Source organism: Colletes latitarsis, chromosome 1 (genome assembly GCF_051014445.1).
Source record: "Colletes latitarsis isolate SP2378_abdomen chromosome 1, iyColLati1, whole genome shotgun sequence".
Lineage (NCBI taxonomy): Eukaryota > Metazoa > Arthropoda > Insecta > Hymenoptera > Colletidae > Colletes > Colletes latitarsis.
In genome coordinates this window covers 21,287,554-21,311,876 of record NC_135134.1, presented here as the reverse complement: position 1 = coordinate 21,311,876, position 24,323 = coordinate 21,287,554, and positions in this window count along the sequence as shown.

Here is a 24,323-nt window from a genome sequence, read left to right as displayed (position 1 = left end):
TCGAAACCAATTTGAATTGGCTGTTTCAGCCTGTTACCGCATTACTGCGTGACCCAAACGAGAAGGAAACACAGGATCTGGCCAACAAGTATGCGAAAAGTGCGAAAATATGAGCCAGATGATTGCAAATACCAAGCCTAACACAAACCTAATCGGTGTGATCGTCTAAAATATTGATCGAATCCAGGTTTAATTGACAGTTTCATTCTGGTACCACATTACTACGAGATCCAAACCAGAGAAAACCCAGGATCTGGCCATCAAGTATGCGAAGAATGCGAAAGCATGAGCCAGATGATTGCAACTACCCGGCCTAACACAAACCTATCCGGTGTGATCCCCTAAGATATTGATCGAATCCAGGTTTAGTTGACTGTTTCATTCTGGTGCCATATTAGTACGTGATCCAAACCAGAAAAAGCCCAGGATCTGGCCAACAAGCATGCGAGAAATGCGAAAGTATGAGCCAGATCAGGGCAAATCCCAGACCTAAACATGAACTAACCGGTGTTATACTTTAAAATATTGATCCAGGTCAGGTTTAATTGACTGTTTAGTGTGGTACCACATTACTACACAATCCCAACCAGAAAAAGCCCAGGATCTGGCCAACAAGCATGCGAGAAATGCGAAAGAATGAGCCAGATGATTGCAAATACCAGGCCTAACACAAACCTAATCGGTGTGATCGTCTAAAATATTGATCGAATCCAGGTTTAATTGACAGTTTCATTCTGGTACCACATAACTACGTGATCCAAACCACAAAGAGCCCAGGATCTGGCCAACAAGTGTGCGAAAAGTGCGAAAGTATGAGCAAGATGATTGCAAATACCAGGTCTAACACAAACCTAAACGGTGTTATCCCTTAAAATATTGATCGGGGCCACGTTTAATTGACGGTTCCAGTATGCTACCACATTACTACGAGATCCAAACCAGAAAAAGACCAGGATCTGGCCAACAAGTGTGCGATGAATGCGAAAGTATGAGCCAGATGATTGCAAACACCAGGCCTAACACAAACCTAACCGGTGTGATCGTCTAAAATATTGATCGAATCCAGGTGTAATTGACAGTTTCATTCTGGTACCACAGAACCACGTGATCCAAACCAGAAAAAGCCCAGGATCTGGCCAACAAGAATGCGAAAAATGCGAAAGTATGAGACAGATGGGGGCAAATCCCAGACCTAAACGTGAACTAACCGGTGTTATACCTTAAAATATTGATCGAGGTCAGGTTTACTTGACTGTTTAGTGTGGTTCCACATTCCTACACAATCCCAACCAGAAAAAGCCCACGCTCTAGCCAACAAGCATGCGAGAAATGCGAAAGTATGTGCCAGATGACAGCAAATACCAGACCGAGCACAAACCTAACAGGTGTGATCCTCTACAATATTCATCGAATCCAGGTTTAGTTGACTGCTTCATTCTGGTACCACATTACTACGTGATCCAAACCAGAAGAAGCCCAGGATCTGGCCAACAATTATGCGAAGAATGCGAATGTATGAGCCAGATGCGGGTAAATACCAGACCTAAACGAGACCCAACCGGAGTTATCCTTTAAAATATTGATCGAGGCCACGTTTAATTGACTGTTTCAGTATGGTACCGCATTACTACGAGATCCAAACAAGAAAAAGCCCAGGATCTGGCCAACAAGTGTGCGATTAACGCGAAAGTATGACCCAGATGATTGCAAGCACCAGACCTAACACAAACCTAAACGGTGTTATCCTCTTAAATATTGATCGGAACCAGGTTTAATTGACTGTTTCATTCTGGTACCACATTACTACGTGATCCAAACCAGAAAAAGCCCAGGATCTGGGCGACAAGTATGCGAAAAATGCGAAAGTATGTGGCAGATGGTTGCAAATACCAGACCTAACACAAACCTAAACAGTGTTAGCCTCTAAAATATTGATTGAAACCAAGTTGAATTGACTTTTTCAATCTGGTACCACATTACTACGTGATCCAAACCAGAAAGAAACACAGGATCTGGCCAACAATTATGCGAAGAATGCGAATGTATGAGCCAGATGCGGGTAAATACCAGACCTAAACGAGACCCAACCGGAGTTATCCCTTAAAATATTGATCGGGGCCACGTTTAATTGACTGTTTCAGTATGCTACCACATTACTTCGAGATCCAAGCCAGAAAAAGACCAGGATCTGGCCAAGAAGTGCGCGATGAATGTGAAAGTATGAGCCAGATGATTGCAAACACCAGGCCTAACACAAACCTAACCGGTGTGATCGTCTAAAATATTGATCGAATCCAGGTTTAGTTGACTGTTTCATTCTGGTACCATATTACTACGTGATCCAAACTAGAAAAAGCCCAGGATCAGGCCAACAGATATGCGTAAAATGCGAATGTAGTAATATGGTACCGGAATGAAACAGTCAAATAAACCTGGATTCAATCAATATTTTAGAGGATCACACCGGTTAGGCTAGTGTTAGGCCTGGTATTTGCAATCATCTGGCTCATACTTTCGCATTTTTCGCATACTTGTTGGCCAGATCCTGGGATTTTTCTGGTTGGGATCACGTAGTAATGTGGTACCAGACTGAAACAGTCAATTCAACTTGGCTTCGATCAATATTTGAGAGGATAACACCGTTTAGGATTGCAATCATCTGGATCATACTTTCGCATTCTTCCCATACTTTTTTTTTTTTTTTTTTTTTTTTTGGTCGTGGGGAAAATCTTCGAAAGACTCCCTCCCACCTCCTTGGGGAGATGTGGGAGGGGTGTGTGGGATTCCCCGCGCCCGTACAACGACAGGCGCGGGACCTACCCACTAAAAACCCCACGGTGACCCTTCGGCACGCTTTGGGAGGATACCGGGAATCGCTCGAAGCATTCTTCCGGTATCCTCCCCGTGCCCGCGCTTTCGCGCCCATCCCCCGGGGGGACAATCGGTCCCCCCAGTAGACACACTGCCTCATAGCGGCGGGACGGGGCCACTCCATCCCGCCGCTATCCGTCCCGGGGCCGCGTTTAGTGGCGGCTGCGAGCCCCAACTCGCAACCGCCCGCGACCCCGTTTCCACCCCGCGGCGGCCGGGCGTTCATGGCCGCACCAGACCGCCGAGGGTGCCTCCCCTTGCGTCGGACCGGTAGGGGGAGGCACTCCTACCCCCAACCGGTCCGACCCGGCGCCGCCTGGCGGGAGGAGGGTCCCCTCAGGACCCCCCTCCCAGCCTAGGTCATCCGCCACGCCGAGGCGGCCGCCCGCGACGCCTCGCGACCGGGCGACGACCTCGGGCCACCGCACGAGCGCGAGCTTCAGCGCGCCGCTGAACCTCGCGCTCCCTCCCCGCGGCCTCCTTCTGCAACATTACGTTCTCGCAGAAGGAGGCCACGGCCCTCCACTTCTCCTCGCTGACGAGCATGGCGCGCACCACGCCCGGCAGCGAGACGTCCCGCCCGACGACGCCGATCAGGACACGGCGCTCCCCCTCCCACGCGGGGCATACCTCCAGGGTATGATCCGCCGTGTCCTGCTCAGCGTCGCAGTGGCAGCAACGCGCCGTCGGCTCCTTCCCTATCCGGCACAGGTATCTTCCGAAGCTGCCATGCCCGGAAAATACCTGTGCCAGCCGGTAGGTGAGGCTGCCATGGCCTCTGTCCAGCCACTCCTTCAGGAGTGGCCGAACAGCCCCGACAGTCCGGTGCCCCGCGGTTGGCAGAGCCAGCCGCTCCTGCCACGCGAGCAACACGGACTGCCGGGCCTGGCGCCTCAAATCGCCCCAAGCAGGTTCTTGCCCGCCCGGGACCGCCCCCACCCCCGCGCGACGGTCGACGCGGTGCCGGTACATCACCGCGTGCGACCGCGCGAGCAGGTCCATGGGCGGCATCCCCGCTAGAACCGTCGCCGCCTCATGTGACATGGTCCGATACCCGCGGACGACCCTGAGCGCCATGCGCCTCTGCACCCGACGCAGCATAGTCATGCTGCGCCGGGAGGCAGCCAGGTCGTCCGCCCAGACGGGGGCCCCGTATAGGGCCACCGACTGGACCATTGCCACATAGAGGCGACGAACTCGGCCCGTCGGGCCCCCCAGGTTGGGCAGGATCCGGCCCAGAGCCGCAACCATCCTTTCCAACCGGGGGACCAGGCAGCGGAAATGCTTCTCGAAACGCCAGTGGCTATCGAGGATCAGCCCTAGATACCTGATCTGGGGCTTCACCTCGATGCCAGCCCCACCGACCCGAATCAGAGGGGGTGGCGGATCCTGCCGAGGTGAATGAAACGCAATCACCTCGGTCTTATGGACCGCCACCGTCATCCCCATCCCCCTGATCCGGTCGACGACGCGTTGCGACCCCTCCTCCGCGCGACGCATGGCGCTCCCCCAGTGCGCCCCGACGGCCAGCACCAGTGTGTCATCCGCATAACACACCGTGCTGACGCCGTCGGGGAGGCCGGCCCGCAACACCGAGTCGTACGCGATGTTCCACAGGAGTGGCCCGAGGACCGACCCCTGCGGAACACCGCAGTACACCTCCCTCCGCATATCACCATCCCGGCCCGGATACTCGATCCACCTGCCGCGGAGATAATCCCCGACGACCGCGCTGAGACAAGGGGGGACTCGATGATATTCGAGTCCCCTCCTTATCTCTTCCCAGGGGAGGGTGTTAAAGGCATTGGCAATATCCAAGGATATTGCCAATGCCACCCCTCCCCGGGAGACGGCCGCCTCCGAGAGGGCCCTCACACGACCTATCGCGTCGATAGTCGATCGGCCCCCCCGGAAACCGAACTGGCAGTCGGCCAGACCGGGATCACCCCGCGACAGGTGCTCGACGAGGCGGGCAGCAATCACACGCTCGAAGAGCTTGCCCACCTCGTCGAGGAGACAAATGGGCCGGTATGCGGAGGGAGACTCCGCGGGCCGACCCTCCTTCCGGAGGAGGACCATCCTCGCCACCTTCCAACTGGGGGGGAATCGCCCGTCCCTCAGGCAGCGGTCGAACAACCGCCTGAGGTCGGCCCCAAGGACGCCCTGGGTCAAGACCCAAACCCGGCCGGGCACACCATCCGGACCCGGGGCCGTGTTACGAACCCCGAGCCGTCTGATGGCCGCTGCCAGCTCCTCCTTGCTGACCCCCAGCTCGGCTGTCCACTCCACTGGGACAGCCGCCGCCGCCGGAGGACGCGGTCCCCTCTCCCCAATTGGGAAGAGTGTATTGACCACGTCCTCCAGCAGCCGGGGGTCAAGACCCTCGGTGACGGGGGGCGCCCACGGGCGGAGCTTATTCAGCACCACCTTATATGGGCGCCCCCATGGATCGTCATCAAGGGTCTGGAGGAGCTCCTTCCATGCCTGGGTCTTGGCCCGTTTGATGGCGACCTGCAGAGCAACCCGTGCCACGCGGTATGCTCCATACAGGTCATCAGCTGCCCTCGCTCGCGCCACGCCGTCGCCTGTACGTTGACGACGGCGCGCGCGGGTGTACTGGCGTCGGGCGCGGACAGTCGCGACTCGCAACTCCGCGATCGCGTCCGACCACCAGTACACCGCCCGACGAGGAGAAGCCCGCCCGACCCGAGGCATCGCCGCGTCGCAAATACCCGCGACCAATGCCCCGAGCCGGGCGACCTCCTCCTCTATGCTCGGCAACTCGGCCGCTCCCTGCGGCCAAGTTGCAGCGAGGGCAGCTGCCATCAGGGCGTCCTTGTCCAGGCGCCGAAGCGCCCAGCGGCGTGGTGGGGTGCCCTGCAGGCGGCCGTGTCGGGATGCACTCGCGGCGGCAGAGACCTCCATCCGGATGTACCGGTGATCGGAGAGTGTCTCTGCCCCCGCGACCACGTGCCAACCCGACACCATGCGCACGGCGTTGGGGGTCGCGAATCCAACATCCACGATGGACCCCCCATATCGCCGCACGCATGTGTGCTCCGACTCCCGGTTCAATACCCGGAGGTCGAGCCCCGCCGCCCAATCGCCCAGGATCCCGCCGCGAACGGAGGTCCTGGGGGATCCCCAAGCCACCGACTTGGCATTAAAATCCCCCAGGACCAGCACCGGCCGGGCCGCGTAGCGCTGCACGCATGCCGCGACCTCGGCCAAGTACAGCTCGAACGCAGCGTGACCGCTACGGGGCGAAATGTAGCACCCCACCACAGCGACTCCCCCCCAGTCCACGGCAACGAATCCCCGACCGCGCTCCAACAAGGAGAACGGTGGGGACCCGTCGCCCCCTCCCCATACCGTCGCCACCAAGCCGTCCGCGTCGCCCACCCAATGAGGGTGATCAGGGACGCGGTACGGCTCGGCGGCGACCGCCAGGCCAACCCCCCACTCCGCGAGGACTTGGGACATCAAGTCCTGTGCCGCGCGGCAGTGGTTGAGGTTGGAGTGGAGGAGGAGGCGGGGCGGCATTAATTAATGGCCGCGCCAGCCTCCTCCCGGCCGTCCGTCCCCGTAGCACCGTCCACCTCCATGGAGGACGATGCCACCGCCCTCGGCACCGGAGCCGGTGCAGCCCGCCTCTTCCTCTCCTTCCGGGAGGGGGGGGAGCACTTCTTGCTCCCCACCCTGTGATCGGCTGGCCTCCCCATGTCCGCACACAGCGGGCAGTGGGGGGCCGCCGAGCACTGGCTCGCACGGTGCTCTTTGGCACCGCATCGGTAACACTGACCGCTGCGGTCCACCGGCGAGGTGCACCACTGCCTCACGTGCCCCAATTCGAGGCAGCGGTGACACTGGAGCGGGCGCGGCGTGAGGATTTCCACTCGCGCCGAAACCCACCCCACCAACACCCTCCCGGATTCCGCCACCTTACGGGCGGCGGAGAGGGGGCACCGGGCCCACACCGACCCGAGGCCGGAGGGCGACCTGCGGATCTCTCCGATCCGCAGGTCCTCCACAGGACAGTCCCCCGCCCTCGCAAGGGCACGGGACACATCCTGTGCGCTGACCGAGTCGTCTAGCCCACAAACGCGCATCTCCGTGCGCTTCGTGGGCCGGGCGACCCGGACACCTCGCTCGCCCAGCTGCTCCCGGAGCCTCTGGGCGAGACGATCCGCCTTCGCGCCGCTTTCTGCACCGGGGATCTCCAGCAAGAGACCCCCGGTCACGGCCCTCTTCGCCCTCACGGAGGCGATGCCCAGCTCTTCCAGGGAGATATTCTCCCTGGCGAGCCGCATCGCCTCCGCGAGGGTCAGGTCGCCCCCCTGCGCAACGGTCAGCGTCACCGCTGCCGTTTTTGGGGGACGACCTGGTCGTGCCTTCCCGACCTTCGCGGCCTTTACCTTGGCCGCCGGCGGCGGAGGCGGAGGCTGCGGTTGCGAGGCCTTCCTCGCCGCCCGCTTCGCCTTCCGCCCCACCACCTCACTCCACGCCACCCCCCCTTGGGAGGGTGCTGTGGAGGACGCGACCACCGCGACCACGGGTACACCACCCCCCTTGGGGGTCGCGACCCGGGGCCCTGGTGCCGCAACGCTGGGCGGAGCCTTCACTCCGCCCTTCTTTGCCTTCCCCGACTGTACCGGAACAGGTCGGGGAGGCACCGCCTTCCTGCTGACCGCTCTTCCGGCGAGGAGCTCCTCCCGGAAGGCGGCCAGCTTGCCATCAATCATGTCCCCAATCCTCCTCAGAAGATCGTCTCCTGAGGAGGACGGGGACTTCTTCACGGGCGGAGTGCGGGTGGAGGGGCCCGCGGTGCCCCGCACCACTGCCGCCGCACTCCGCTTATTTACCTCCGCCGAGGGACGCGGCGGTGGAGGAGGAGGGAGGATGGGAGGGAGGGCCGCGCTGTTCCACAGCGTCTCTGCCCTCCTTCTCCCCTGTCGCTCCTCCTCCAACAGGAGCTGCAGACGGGCATTCCGCCCTCTGAGCTCCCGCGCCGCCTCCCTCATTTCCTCCGCCGCGGCCTTCAGGGCCTCCGCGCCACCGCTTTTCTGCCCCTTAAAGGCGCAGGCAGCGGCGACTTTCTCCACCCGCCTCAGGGACGAGGAGATCCTCTCCGATATCTCCTCGGTCACCTCGTCCCTGAGGCAACTCAGCCTCACCGACGGGCTCATCGCCCCGCCCACCTCGACGACGGCCTGCCCCGTTCTCTTCCTCTTAGAGCCTATGTGGCTCGTGCTGGAGGAGAAGGACGAGACCGACGCCGTCTCGTCGTCCTCCTCCACCCTCCACGAAGCCGGACCTGGCGCTGAGTGGGGCGCGAGCGCCGCCACCCTAACCCCAACCCCGTCTCCGTCCTCCCCAACCGACAAAACCCGCCCCATCCCCATTTTATTTTCTGTGTCCATAATAGTCCCACGAGATGGTCGGAAATAAAGGTCCACCCGGGCAGAGCCGCCTTACCCGGGTAAGCCTAATACTCCGGGGGTTCGGCAGGTTCCCCGGAGGTGGTCGCTTGGGATTGGGCCTTCTCCCCCAACCATGCATCCCATCGCCGCGCACCATAGCTTAGGATTGGAGGGCGATTTTATAGAGTCGCCATACTCGTGGCCCAGGCGGTTAAGCCAAGACCCCCGTTCCTCCTGCCGTCACGTACCATTCACAAAACCAATAGGGAATTGTGAATGGGTCGTTGTGACGACCATCAGGAGGCTTACGGTGTGTGTATGACTCGGGTACCCCGATTCTTCCCATACTTGTTGGCCAGATCCTGTCTTTCTTTCTGGTTTAGGTCACGCAGTAATGCGGTAACAGGCTGAAACAGTCAATTAAACCTGGATCCGATCAATATTTTAGAGGATCACACCGTTTAGGTTGGTCTTAGGTCTGGTATTTGCAATCGTCTGCCTCATACATTCGCATTTTTCGCATACTTGTTGGCCAGATCCTGGGATTTTTCTGGTTGGGATCACGTAGTAATGTGGTACCAGACTGAAACTGTCAATTCAACTTGGTTTCGATCAATATTTTAGAGGATAACACCGTTTAGGTTTGTGTTAGGTCTGGTACTTGCAATCATCTGGCTCATACTTTCGCACTTTTCGCATACTTGTTGGCCAGATCCTGGGCCCTTTCTGGTTGGGATTGTGTAATAATGTGGTGCCAGAATGAAACTGTCAATTATACCTGGATTCGATGAATATTTTAGAGGATCACACCGGTTAGGTTTGTGTTAGGTCTTGTATTTGCTATCATCTGGCTCATACTTTCGCATTCATCGCACACTTGTTGGCCAGATCCTGGTCTTTTCCTGGTTTGGATCTCGTAGTAATGTGGTAGCATACTGAAACAGTCAATTAAACGTGGCCCCGATCAATTTTTTAAGGGATAACTCCGGTTGGGTCTCGTTTAGGTCTGGGATTTGCCCTCATCTGGCTTATACTTTCGCATTCTTCGCCCACTTGTTGGCCAGATCGTGGGCTTTTTCTGATTTGGATGACGTAGCAGTGTTGTACCAGACTGAAACAGCCATTTCAACTTGGTTTCGATCAATTTATATGAGGACAACACCGTTTAGGTTTGCAATCGTCTGGATCATACTTTCGCATTCTTCCCATACTTGTTGGCCAGATCCTGTCTTTCTTTCTGGTTTGGGTCACGCAGTAATGCGGTAACAGGCTGAAACAGTCAATGAAACCTGGATTCGATCAATATTTTAGAGGATCACACCGTTTAGGTTTGTGTTAGGTCTGGTATTTGCTATCATCTGGCTCATACTTTCGCGTTTCTCGCATGCTTGTTGGCCAGATACTGGGCTTTTTCTGGTTTGTATCACGCAGTAATGCGGTACCACACTGAAGCAGTCAGTTGATCCTTACTTCGTTCAATATTTTAACGGATAACTCCGGTTGGGTCTCGCTCAGGACTGGTATATGCAATCATCTGGCTCATACTTTCGCATTTTTCGCATAATTCTTGGCCAGATCCTGGGCTTTTTCTGGTACGGATCACGTAGTAATATGGTACCAGAATGAAACAGTCAATTAAAGCTGGATTCGATGAATATTTTAGAGGATCACACCGGTTAGGTTTGTGTTAGGTCTTGTATTTGCAATCATCTGCGTCATACTTTCGCATTTTTCGCATACTTGTCGGCCAGAACCTGGGCTTTTTCTGGTTTGGATCACGCAGTAATGTGGTACCAGAATAAAACAGTCAAATAAACCTGGATTCGATGAATATTTTAGAGGATCACACCGGTTAGGTTTGTGTTAGGTCTGGTATTTGCTATCATCTGGCTCATACTTTCGCATTCATCGCACACTTGTTGGCCAGATCTTGGTCTTTTCCTGGTTTGGATCTCGTAGTCATGTGGTAGCATACTGAAACAGTCAATTAAACGTGGCCCCGATCAATATTTTAAGGGATAACTCCGGTTGGGTCTCGTTTAGGTCTGGGATTTGCCCTCATCTGGCTTATACTTTCGCATTCTTCGCACACTTATTGGCCAGATCGTGGGCTTTTTCTGATTTGGATCACGTAGTAGTGTTGTACCAGACTGAGACAGCCAATTCAACTTGGTTTCGATCAATTTATAAGAGGACAACACCGTTTAGGTTTGTGTTAGGTCTGGTATTTGCAATCATCTGGCTCATACTTTCGCATTTTTCGCATACTTGTTGACCAGATCCTGGGCCTTTTCTGGTTTGGATCACGTAGTAATGTGGTACCAGAATGAAACAGTCCATTCAACCTGGATTCGATCAATATTTTAACGGATAACTCCGGTTGGGTCTCGCAAAAGTCTGGTATTTCCAATCATCTGGCTCATACTTTCGCATTCATCGCACACTTGTTGGCCAGATCCTGGTCTTTTCCTGGTTTGAATCTCGTAGTAATGTGGTAGCATACTGAAACAGTCAATTAAACGTGGCCCCGATCAATATTTTAAGGGATAACTCCGGTTGGGTCTCGTTTAGGTCTGGCATTTGCCCTCATCTGGCTTGTACTTTCGCACTCTTCGCATACTTGTTGGCCAGACCCTGTGTTTTTTTCTGGTTGGGATCACGTAGTAATATGGTACCGGAATGAAACAGTCAACTAAACCTGGATTCAATCAATATTTTAGAGGATCACACCGGTTAGGCTAGTGTTAGGCCTGGTATTTGCAATCATCTGGCTCATACTATCGCAGTTTTCGCATACTTATTGGCCAGATCCTGGGATTTTTCTGGTTTGTATCACGTAGTAATGTGATACCAGAATGAAACTGTCAATTATACCTGGATTCGATCAATATTTTAGAGGATCACACCGATTACGTTTGCGTTAGGCCTGGTATTAGCAATCATCTGGCTCATACTTTCGCACTCTTCGCCTACTTGTTGGCCAGACCCTGTGTTTTTTTCTGGTTGGGATCACGTAGTAATGTGGTACCAGACTGAAACAGTCAATTCAACTTGGCTTCGATCAATATTTAAGAGGATAACACCGTTTAGGTTTGCAATCATCTGGATCATACTTTCGCATTCTTCCCATACCTGTTGGCCAGATCCTGTCTTTCTTTCTGGTTTGGGTCACGCAGTAATGCGGTAACAGTCTGAAACAGTCAATTAAACCTGGTTTCGATCAATATATAAGAGGACAACACCGTTTAGGTTTGTGTTAGGTCTGGTATTTGCAATCATCTGTCTCACACTTTCGCATTTTTCGCATTCTTGTTGGCCAGGTCCTGGGCTTTTTCTAGTTTGGATCACGTAGTAATGCGGTACCACACTGAAGCAGTCAGTTGAGCCTGATTTCGTTCAATATTTTAACGGATAACTCCGGTTGGGTCTCGCTCAGGACTGGTATATGCAATCATCTGGCTCATACTTTCGCATTTTTCGCATATTCTTGGCCAGACCCTGTGTTTTTTTCTGGTTGGGATCACGTAGTAATATGGTACTAGAATGAAACTGTCAATTAAACCTGGATTCGATCAATATTTTAGAGGATCACACCGATTAGGTTTGCGTTAGGCCTGGTATTAGCAATCATCTGGCTCATACTTTCGCACTCTTCGCCTACTTGTTGGCCAGATCCTGTGTTTTTTTCTGGTTGGGATCACGTAGTAATGTGGTACCAGACTGAAACAGTCAATTCAACTTGGTTTCGATCAATATTTAATAGGATAACACCGTTTGGGTTTGCAATCATCTGGATCATACTTTCGCATTCTTCCCATACTTCTTGGCCAGATCCTGTCTTTCTTTCTGGTTTGGGTCACGCAGTAATGCGGTAACAGGCTGAAACAGTTAATTAAACCTGGATTCGATCAATATTTTAGAGGATCACACCGTTTATGTTGGTGTTAGGTCTGGAATTTGCAATCATCTGCCTGATACTTTCACATTTTTCGCATACTTGTCGGCCAGAACCTGGGCTTTTCCTGGTTTGGATCACGCAGTAATGTGGTACCAGAATGAAACAGTCAATTAAAGCTGGATTCGATGAATATTTTAGAGGATCACACCGGTTAGGTTTGTGTTAGGTCTTGTATTTGCTATCATCTGCCTGATACTTTCGCATTCTTCGCATACCTGTTGGCCTAATCCTGGGCTTTTTCCGGTTTGGATCACGCAGCAATGTGGTACCAGAATGAAGCAGTCAATTAATCCTGGATTCGATCAATATTTTGGATGATAGGACCGTTTAGGTTTGTGTTAGGTTTGGTATTTACAATCATCTGGCTCATACTTTCGCATTCTTCGCACACTTGTTGGCCCAATCCAGGACTTTTTCTGGTTTGGATCTCGTAGTAATGTGGTACCACACTGAAACAGTCAATTCAACTTGGTTTCGATCAATATTTTAGAGGATAGCACCGTTTAGGTTTGTGCTAGGTCTTGTATTTGCTATCATCTGGCTCATACTTTCGCATTCCTCGCATGCTTGTTGGCCAGATCCTGTGCTTTTTCTGGTTTGTATCACATAGTAATGCGGTTCCACACTGAAGCAGTCACTTGATCCTGATTTCGATTAACATTTTAACGGATAACTCCGGTTGGGTCTCGCCTAGGACTGGTATATGCAATCATCTGGCTCATACTTTCGCATTTTTCGCATACTTCTTGGCCAGATCCTGGGCTTTTTCTGGTATGGATCACGTAGTAATATGGTACCTGAATGAAACAGTCAATTAAAGCTGAATTCGATGAATATTTTAGAGGATCACACCGTTTAGGTTAGTGTTAGGTCTGGTATTTGCAATCATCTGGATCATACTTTCGCATTCTTCCCATACTTGTTGGCCAGGTGCTGTCTTTCTTTCTAGTTTGGGTCACGCAGTAATGCGGTAACAGGCTGAAACAGTCAATTAAACCTGGATTCGATCAATATTTTAGAGGATCACACCGTTTAGGTTTGTGTTAGGCCTGGAATTTGCAATCATCTGGCTCATACTTTCGCACTCTTCGCATACTTGTTGGCCAGATCCTGTGTTTTTTTCTGGTTGGGGTCACGTAGTAATATGGTACCGGAATGAAACAGTCACCTAAACCTGGATTCGATCAATATTTTAGTGGATCACACCGGTTAGGCTAGTGTTGGGCCTGGTATTTGCAATCATCTGGCTCATACTTTCGCACTCTTCGCATACTTGTTTGCCAGATCCTGTGTTTTTTTCTGGTTGGGATCACGTAGGAATGTGGTACCAAACTGAAACAGTCAATTCAACTTGGTTTCGATCAATACTTTAGTGGATAACACCGTTTAGGTTTGTGTTAGGTCTGGTATTTGCAATCATCTGGCTCATACTTTCTCATTTCTCGCATGCTTGTTGGCCAAATCCTGGGCTCTTTCTGGTTGGGATTGTGTAGTAATGTGGTGCCACACTAAACAGTCAATTAACCTCTTAGGCAGGGCTGAATTTTGCGCGGAGCTGTTACTGTGTACGTCAGAGTTCAACGCGAATTACGTGTAAATGATACAGCACTGCAATATGTGACGGATAATGCTGTTCTTTACACGAGTACATTGGAAGGAAGTGTTTGATGATTAAATTATAGTTTTTCTTAAAGATATGATACACGCATTTTAACTTTAACAATTTATTCTAATAATTAATAATACAATTCAGTATGATACGTCTTAAAACACGGTACAACACAAAGGCCAACATCACAGTCTTCACATTCGTAGCGCGATCGTCGTCTTTTATCGTTTTTTGAACATACGACACAATTTCGTAGCATCTTTTTAGATTTGTTAGACTTACAGTAGGATGGGAAATGTTTGTCGGTTAGTCTAAACGGGTAATCAACCGTAGATTTCCTGCAGATAATGTTATTGTTCATGTCCCTGTACTTTTTAAAAATTTCTTTTAGCAATTTAAGATGAAAGGCTCGCATTGTAACGTCCGGTTTTTTTCAAACCTGTACAAACAGTATGCATTCCAAATAGCGACATCAAGCAAATGAAAAAAAAATTTCTTATACCATTGGATGCTCTTTCGGATAGACTGCACACTAGATATTACTTTATCTCTATTGTCGACTGCTCCCATATTGGTAGTGTAATCGACAATGCAAGATGGTTTTTGTACTCTTTCTCCTGTCCGATAATTTATTTTTTTCGTAGTTATGTAATCCGCGGAGTGGCAAGTTGATAATACGTATACATCGCGTTTGTCTTTCCATTTGACGGCGAGAATATTGGACGACGATCGGAAAGATAACTCACCACTTTCTAATTTTTCACTCATAACGGGCATATCTTTTCTTCGCGGTTTTACGGTGCCGCACGCGTTCGTTTTGTTATTATACAAGTAACTAAATAAGGTTGGGCTGGTATACCAGTTATCGACAAATAATGTATGCCCCTTTCCTAAATAAGACTTAAGTAATGTCAGTACCACCTCAGCCGATTTTCCTAAATATCTATCGTCCATTTTTGTGATATCGGAATCACTTCCGGCATATACAACAAAATTTAACACAAATCCCGTCTTGCAGTCACATAATACAAAGGATTTTATACCAAACCTATTGCGTTTGGATGGGATATATTGCTTGAGTGAGAGACGTCCTTTGTATAACAATAAGCTTTCGTCGATGCATAAATTGCGAAACGGAGTAAAACAATTTGCAAACGAACTGCAAAGCTTATCGCAAAGTTCTCTAATTTTTGTCAATCTATTGGATTTTTCTGACTGAACTTCAGTAAAATAAAGGTTGCGTAACAAAAACGCGTATCTATCTCTACTCATTATTTTGCCGAAAACATCAGTTCGAAGAAATTTATCTTTTGTCCAATACGCTGAAAAATGTAGTTTCTTTATCCGCGACATTAACAAACGAATTACAAACAAATTATACATTTCACTTAATGTGACTTTTCCTTCGTGAGCTTTTATAAAAGAGCGCCTGGAAGTGTTCTTCTTGAACTTCCTATATTCATTAGTTTTTTCCACAATAAATAAAACCAAATCTTCTGAGAAGAATAGCTGGAAATAATCGATCGGTGTTGCCGATCGATTGAGCCGAGTCCTCATGCCAGAATTTCGGGAATCAAATACATGTACTTGCGGCTCCAAATTTTCGTGTGACCAGATTATTCTTCTGACGGTTTCCCTTCTGGGCACATCGAAATCATCTGAGTCGGAAGAACTGGGTATTCTAAATCTTTTTATATTTTTCCTGCCACGCATGTTCTAGTTCATATTATTTTCTATTTGCGAGTCGCTTCCTGAATTGTAATAAATTGATCTTCGTTTTCTACCTTGAAGCGGCATTTTAAGGTTATAGATTCTAACAAATCATAAGGATGTGTTAAAAAGGCATAATAAAAGGAGAATCAGCTATATTAAGATCAAATGGTATATTTATTTAAATAAAAAGCAACAATTCATACTTGACACGGGTAGATAAAGAACAGGCTGTATATTGTGAAAACAATTAACAATCGATATGAATGCAAAACAATATGTAAAAATGATTACTTTATTCAAACGGTGAGCGAGTGTGCCAGTAGAGTGCGCCACTATAGTGGCGCGTCGTACAGACAGATGACATCCGCGAAAGCCACTATAGAGGCGCGCCGTACAGAAAGATGATATACGCGAAAGCCACTATAGTGACGCATAGAGCCTAAGAGGTTAAACCTGACCTCGATCAATATTTTAAAGAATAACGCCGATTGGTTCACGTTTAGGTCTGGGATTTGCCCTCATCTGTCTTATACTTTCGCATTCTTCGCATACCTGTTGGCCTGATGCTGGGCTTTTTCTGGTATGGATCACGCAGTAATGTGGTACCAGAATGAAACAGTCAATTAAACCTGGATTCCATCAATATTTTGGAGGATAACACCGTTTTGGTTTGTGTTAAGTCTGGTACTTGCAATCATATGGCTCATACTTTCGCATCCTTCGCATACTTGTTGGCCAGATCCTGGGCTTTTTCTGGTTTGGATCACGTAGTAATGTGGTACCAGAATGAAACGGTCAATTAAACCTGGATTCGATCAATATTTTAGAGGATCACAACGGTTAGGTATGTGTTAGGCCTCGTATTTGCAATCATCTGGCTCATACTTTCGCATTCTTCGCATACTTGTTGGCCAGATCCTGTATTTCGATCTGGTTTGGATCACGTAGTAATATGGTACCAGACTGAAACAGTCAATTCAACTTGGTTTCGATCAATACTTTAGTGGATAACACCGTTTAGGTTTGTGTTAGGTTTGGTATTTGCAATCATCTGGCTCATACTTTCGCATTTTTCGCATACTTGTTGGCCAGATCCTGGGCTTTTTCTGGTTTGGATCACGTAGTAATGTGGTACAAGAATGAAACGGTCAATTAAACCTGGATTCGATCAATATTTTAGAGGATCGCTACGGTTAGGTTTGTGTTAGGCCTGGTATTTGCAACCATCTGGCCCATACTTTCGCACTCTTCGCATACTTGTTTGCCAGATCCTGTGTTTTTTTCTGGTTGGGATCACGTAGTAATGTGGTACCAGAATGAAACTGTCAATTAAACCTGGATTCGATCAATATTTTAGAGGATCACACCGGTTAGGTTTGTGTTCGGCCTGGTGTTTGCAATCATCTGGGTCATAGTTTCGCGTTCATCGCACACTTGTTGGCCAGATCCTGGACTTTTTCTGGTTTGGATCTCGTAGTAATACGGAACCATACTGAAACAGTCAATTAAACGTGGCCTCGATCAATATTTTGAAGGATAACTCCGGTTGGGCCCCGTCTAGGTCTGGTATTTACCCGCATCTGGCTCATACTTTCGCATTCTTCGCATACCTGTTAGCCTGATCGTGCGCATTTTCTGGTTTGTATCACGCAGTAATGTGGTACCAGAATGAAACTGTCAATTAAACCTGGATTCGATCAATATTTTACAGGATCACAACGGTTAGGATTGTGTTAGGCCTGGTATTAGCAATCATCTGGCTCATACTTTCGCACTCTTCGCATACTTGTTTGCCAGATCCTGTGTTTTTTTCTAGTTGGGATCACGTAGTAATGTGGCACCAGACTAAACAGTCAATTCAACTTGGTTTCGATCAATACTGTGGGTGACAGTGTGGGTGATGAAAGAATCGCGAAGATAAACACTGCCGAAAGGCAAGCAACCGCGAGAGCGAGAGTGAGAGAGAGTGAGAGAGAGTGAGAGCGTACGCGCGAGCGAGAGATGTGTAAAGGGCCGAAATCGGTGTGGCAATGAACGAGTGCGAGAACCGAAATATAAGAAAGCGAACGATAAAGGGATGAGTTCAGTGTGTTGGATGTGGATGTGTCATTGAGAGAAATTGTGGCATTAAAAACTTGTGTGAGCACCGAAATTACGAGGGATAATATCTAAATTGTTATTACATAACCATATCCCTACAAATTGGGGGCTCGTCCGGGATTTAACGAAGTCAGAGGTGAAATTCGGTGCAACAATCTTGTTAAGTCAAGATCTAATCCAAGTATGGAGCAATACAGTGGGTTTACGGTGCAACAACTAAAAGATAAATTGCGAGAGTTAGGACAGCCTACTGCGGGCCCAAAAATAGAGCTTGTCGCCAGGCTCATGAACGTCGAGGCGGAAGGGCTGGCAGCACCCGCACCTGAAATTATACAGGTGCCGATGACTGCGGACTATCGCGGAGAGGACGAGAGAAGCAAGACGAGTGGATATATCCCACATAAAAAATTCCGAGACCGCGAGCCGTGTGATGTCTATGGTGGATGGTTACGAAGCAAAGAAAATACGTGAGGTAGGGGTCGAAATGGCAATTATCTTAAAAGACGAAGAACCCGTTTATCAGCGAGCTAGGCGTCTATCCGCGGTAGAACGAGACGAGGTAAATGCGCATATACGAGAGTGGTTGCGCGACGGGATCATTCAACCCTCATTGTCAGATTTTGCGAGTCCGGTCGTTCCAGTGCGGAAAAAGGACGGGTCGTCACGACTATGCGTCGATTACAGGCAGCTCAATCGGAAAGTTATCAAAGATCGCTATCCGCTCCCTCTAATAGATGATCAGCTGGACGCGTTGCAAGGTGCAAGGGTTTATAGCACGCTGGATTTAAAAAATGGATTCTTCCATGTCGCGATAAAGCCTGAGAGTAGAAAATACACGGCGTTCATCGTACCGGATGGACAATACGAGTTTCTAAGAGTGCCCTTCGGTCTTTGCAACTCGCCAGCTCTGTTTCAGAAATTTATAAACACCGTGTTCCGAACCCTAATTAATGAGAAAGTAATGCTAACGTATCTGGATGACCTAATTGTTCCGTCAGTAGATATAGAGTCCGGTCTTGAGAAGTTGTACAGGGTATTAGAAACAGCGAGTGAGGTAGGTCTGGTGATTAACTGGAAGAAATGCCAGTTGTTACAAACAAAGGTAGAATTCTTGGGTCATCTAATTGAAAATCAGACTGTGCGACCTTCTGAGCTTAAAACCAGGGCAGTAGCCGCATTCCGTAGGCCCACCTCCACGCGCGAAGTTCAAAGTTTCCTAGGACTAACAGGATATTTCAGGAAGTTCGTTAGCCATTACTCGTTAATCGCCAGACCACACACCGACCTCCTAAAGTCAGGCGAAAAATTTCGATTCGAAAGCGAGCACCTGCTAGCGTTCGAGCAATTGAAACAAGCGCTGGCCAATAAACCCGTGTTAAAATTGTACAGAGTAGGCGTCGAAACCGAGCTTCATACGGACGCATCGAAATTCGGATTCGGGAGCATTTTATTGCAGCGCGATAGTGTTGACGGGGCGTTACATCCCGTATATTACGCAAGTGGTAAAACAAGCACTGCCGAAGCTAACTATACCAGTTATGAATTAGAATGTTTGGCGATTATCAAGTCTCTTCGAAAGTTCCGCGTATACCTACTGGGTATACCGTTTAAAATAGTGACAGATTGCCGCGCGTTCGCCCTAACAATGCGAAAAAAGGATCTTTGCGTGCGTGTGGCGCGATGGGCGCTGTTGCTCGAAGAATTCCAATACACGATTGAGCACCGTTCGGGAAACAGTATGCGACACGTAGATGCACTTAGCCGCTACCCTCTGCCCGAATGCATGTTAGTTAAAGAAAGCGATGATAGTATAAATGCGCGTCTAAAGAAAGCCCAAGCGTCGGACGAGGGTATTCGCAAACTACTCGATGCAATAAAGGAAAAACCGATCGATGGATATTGCGTGCAAAGCGATCTGTTATTTAAGTCTGTTGATGGCGACTATAAGCTAGTCGTACCGCGGTCAATGCAAACTAGCGTAATTAGGAGAGCTCACGAGGTCGGACATTTCGCTGTTGGGAAAACGGAGGCAATCGTCAAACGAGACTATTGGTTTGCGCATATGAAACCAAAAATCGAAAGGGTAATAGAGAATTGCGTTAGTTGTATCCTCGCGGAACGGAAACACGGAAAAGGGGAAGGCTTTCTGCACCCGGTGCAAAAAGGCGAAACCCCCTTAGATACGTTTCATGTAGATCACGTGGGACCACTTATGTCAACTAGAAAAAGTTATAAGCACATTTTCCTGGTTGTCGACGATTTTGCCAAATTTGTATGGCTGTATGCGACCAAAAGCACCACGTCCACCGAGGTAATAGATAGACTTAGAAAGCAGTCCGCAATCTTCGGGAACCCGCGTCGCATTATATCCGATCGCGGTACGGCCTTTACCTCCGGGGAATTTAGAAACTATTGCGCAACAGAGGGAATAGAACATATAACAATCACCACCGGAATGCCACGGAGTAATGGGCAAGTAGAGAGGATAAACCGGATCCTAATACCCATCCTAACAAAACTCGCAGCTTCTCGCCCGGATGAATGGTACAAACATCTCGACCGTTGTCAGAAGTTTTTAAACGCTACGGCTAGTCGAAGCACAGGGATGACTCCGTTTCGGGTAATGTTCGGGGTTAATATGCGGCTGCGGAATGACTTACCTCTGAGAGAACTCCTAGAACGTGAGTGGGTCACCCTGTTCGACGAAGACAGATGTGAGTTACGGGATTGCGCTAGGGAAAAGATCGCGGAAATGCAACAGGAGAATAGAAATAGTTTTAATAAGCGTCGTAAAACTGCGAGGAATTATGTAATCGGTGACTTAGTGGCGATTAAGAGGACTCAGCAAGGGCCGGGGGCAAAGTTATCGGCAAAGTATTACGGTCCGTATCGTGTAACGAGAGTGCTGCGAAATGAACGATATATTGTAGAGAGGGTAGGCGATCACGAAGGCCCGGGGGAAACCAGCACAGCAGCAGAGTACATGAAAGTTTGGGTCCACGACTCAGGCTCCGACCGAAGCGACGAAGAAAACGCGGAAAATGTCTGAGGCCAGACATCGCTGCAGGACGGCCGAGTGTGGGTGACAGTGTGGGTGATGAAAGAATCGCGAAGATAAACACTGCCGAAAGGCAAGCGACCGCGAGAGCGAGAGTGAGAGAGAGTGAGAGAGAGTGAGAGCGTACGCGCGAGCGAGAGATGTGTAAAGGGCCGAAATCGGTGTGGCAATGAACGAGTGCGAGAACCGAAATAAAAGAAAGCGAACGATAAAGGGATGAGTTCAGTGTGTTGGATGTGAATGTGTCATTGAGAGAAATTGTGACATTAAAAACTTGTGTGAGCACCGAAATTACGAGGGATAATATCTAAATTGTTATTACATAACCATATCCCTACAATACTTTAGTGGATAACACCGTTTAGGTTTGTGTTAGGTCTGGTATTTGCAATCATCTGGCTCATACTTTCGCATTTCTCGCATGCTTGTTGGCCAGATCCTGGGCCCTTTCTGGTTGGGATTGTGTAATAATGTGGTGCCACACTAAACAGTCAATTAAACCTGACCTCGATCAATATTTTAAAGACTAACGCCGATTGGTTCACGTTTAGGTCTGGTATTTGCAATCATCTGGCTCATACTTTCGCATTTTTCACATACTTGTTGGCCAGATCCGGGGCTTTTTCTGGTTTGGATCACGCAGTAATGTGGTACCAGAATGAAACTGTCAATTAAACCTGGATTCGATCAATATCTTAGAGGATCACACCGGCTAGGTTTGTGTTAGGCCTGGTGTTTGGAATCACCTGGGTACTACTTTCGCGTTCATCGCACACTTGTTGGCCAGATCCTGGACTTTTTCTGGTTTATATCAAGTAGTAATGCGGTTCCACACTGAAGCTGTCAGTTGATCCTGTTTTCGATCAATATTTTAAAGTATAACACCGCTTCGTTCACGTTTAGGTCTGGGATTTGCCCTCATCTGTCTCATACCTTCGCATTCTTCGCATACCTGTTGGCCTGATGCTGGGCTTTTTCTGGTTTGGATCACCTAGTAATATGGTACCAGAATGAAACAGTCAACTAAACCTGGATTCGATCAATATTTTAGAGGATAACACCGGTTAGGTTTGTGATAGGCCTGGTAGTTGCAATCATCTGGCTCATACTTTAGCATTCTTCCCATACTTGTAGGACAGATCCTGTGTTTCTTTCTGGTTTGTATCACGCAGTAATGCGGTAACAGGCTGAAACAGCCAATTCAACTCGGTTTCTATCAATAGTTAAGAGGATAACAACGTTTAGGTTCGTGCTCGGACTGGTATTTGCTATCGTCTGGCTCATACTTTCGCATTTCTCGCATGCTTGTTGGCCAGATCCTGGGCTTTTTCTGGTTAGGATCTCGTAGTAATGTGGTACCAGTATGAAACGGTCAATTAATCCTAGATTCGGTCATTACTTTAGAGGATCACACCGGTTAGGTTTGTGTTAGCCTGGTATTTGCAATCATCTAGCTCATACTATCGCATTCTTCGCATAGTTTTTGGTCAGGACCTGTGTTTCGATCTGGTTTGGATCACGTAGTGACGTGGTACCAGAATGAAACAGCCAATTCAACTTCGTTTCAATCAATATTTAAGGGATAACACCGTTTAGGTTTGTGTTAGGTCTGGTATTTCCAATCATCTGGTTCATACTATCGCATATTTCGCATACTTGTTGGCCAGATCCTGGACCCTTTCTGGTTTGTATCACGTAGTAATGTGGTACCAGAATGAAACTGTCAATGAAACCTGGATTCGGTCAATAGATTAGATGATCACACCGGTTAGGTTTGTGTTAGGTCTGGTATTTGCAATCATCTGGCTCATACTTTCGCATTTCTCGCATGCTTGCTGGCCAGACCCTGGGCTTTTTCTGGTTTATATCACGTAGTAATATGGTACCAGAATGAAACAGTCAACTAAACCTGGATTCGATCAATATTTTAGAGGATCACACCGGTTGGGTTTGTGATAGGCCTGGTAGTTGCAATCATCTGGCTCATGCTTTAGCATTCTTCCCATACTTGTTGGCCAGATCCTGTGTTTCTTTCTGGTTTGTGTCACGCAGTAATGCGGTAACAGGCTGAAACAGCCAATTCAACTCGGTTTCTATCAATATTTAAGAGGATAACAACGTTTAGGTTTGTGCTCGGTCTGGTATTTGCTATCATCAGGCTCATGCTTTCGCATTTCTCGCATGCTTGTTGGCCAGACCCTGGGCTTTTTCTGGTTTATATCACGTAGTAATATGGTACCAGAATGAAACAGTCAACTAAACCTGGATTCGATCAATATTTTAGAGGATCACACCGGTTAGGCTTGTGTTAGGCCTGGTGTTTGCAATCATCTGGGTCGTACTTTCGCGTTCATCGCACTCTTGTTGGCCAGATCCTGGGCTTTTTCTGGTTTGGGTCACGCAGTAATGTGGTACCAGAATGAAACTGTCAATTAAACCTGGATTCGATCAATATTTTAGAGGATCATACCGGTTAAGTTTGTGTTAGGCCCGGTGTTTGCAATCATCTGGGTCATACTTTCGCGTTCATCGCACACTTGTTGGCCATATCCTGGTTTTGTCTGGTTTGGATCTCGTAGTAATGCGGTACCATACTGAAACAGTCAATTAAGCGTGGCCTCGATCAATATTGTAAAGGATAACTCCGGTTGGATCTCGTCTAGGTTTGGTATTTTCCCGCATCTGGCTCATACATTCGCATTCTTCGCATACTTGTTGGCTAGATCCTGTGTTTCTTTCTGGTTTGGATCACGTAGTAATGTGGTACCAGACTGAAAAAGTCAATTCATCTTGGTTTCGATCAATATTTAAGAGGATAACACCGTTTAGGTTTGTGCTTGGTCTGGTATTTGCTATCATCTGGCTCATACTTTCGCATTTCTCGCATGCTTGATGGCCAGATCCTGGGCTTTATCTGGTTGGGATTGTGTAGTCATGTGGTACAACAATAAACAGTCCATTAAACCTGACCTCGATCAATATTTTAAAGTATAACACCGGTTAGTTCACGTTTAGGCCTGGTATTTGCAATCATCTGGCTCATACTTTCGCTTTCTTCGCATACATGTTGGTCAGGTCCTGTGTTTCGATCTGGTTTGGATCACGATGTAATGCGGAAACAGGCTGAAACAGCCAATTCAACTCGGTTTCTATCAATATTTAAGAGGATAATAACGTTTAGGTTCGTGCTCGGTCTGGTATTTGCTATCATCTGGCTCATATTTTCGCATTTCTCGCATGCTTGTTGGCCAGATCCTGGGATTTTTCTGGTTAGGATCTCGTAGTAACGTGGTACCAGAATGAAACGGTCAATTAATCCTGGATTCGGTTATTATTTTAGAGGATCACACCGGTTAGGTTTGTGTTAGCCTGGTATTTGCAATGATCTGGCTCATACTATCGTATTTTTCGCATACTTGTTGGCCAGATCCTGGGCTTTTTCTGGTTTGTATCACGTAGTAATGTGGTACCAGAATGAAACTGTAAATTAAACCGGTATTCGATCAATATTTAAGAGGATAACACCGTTTAGGTTTGTGTTAGGCCTGGTATTTGCAATCATCTGGCTCATACTTTCGCTTTTATCGCAAATTT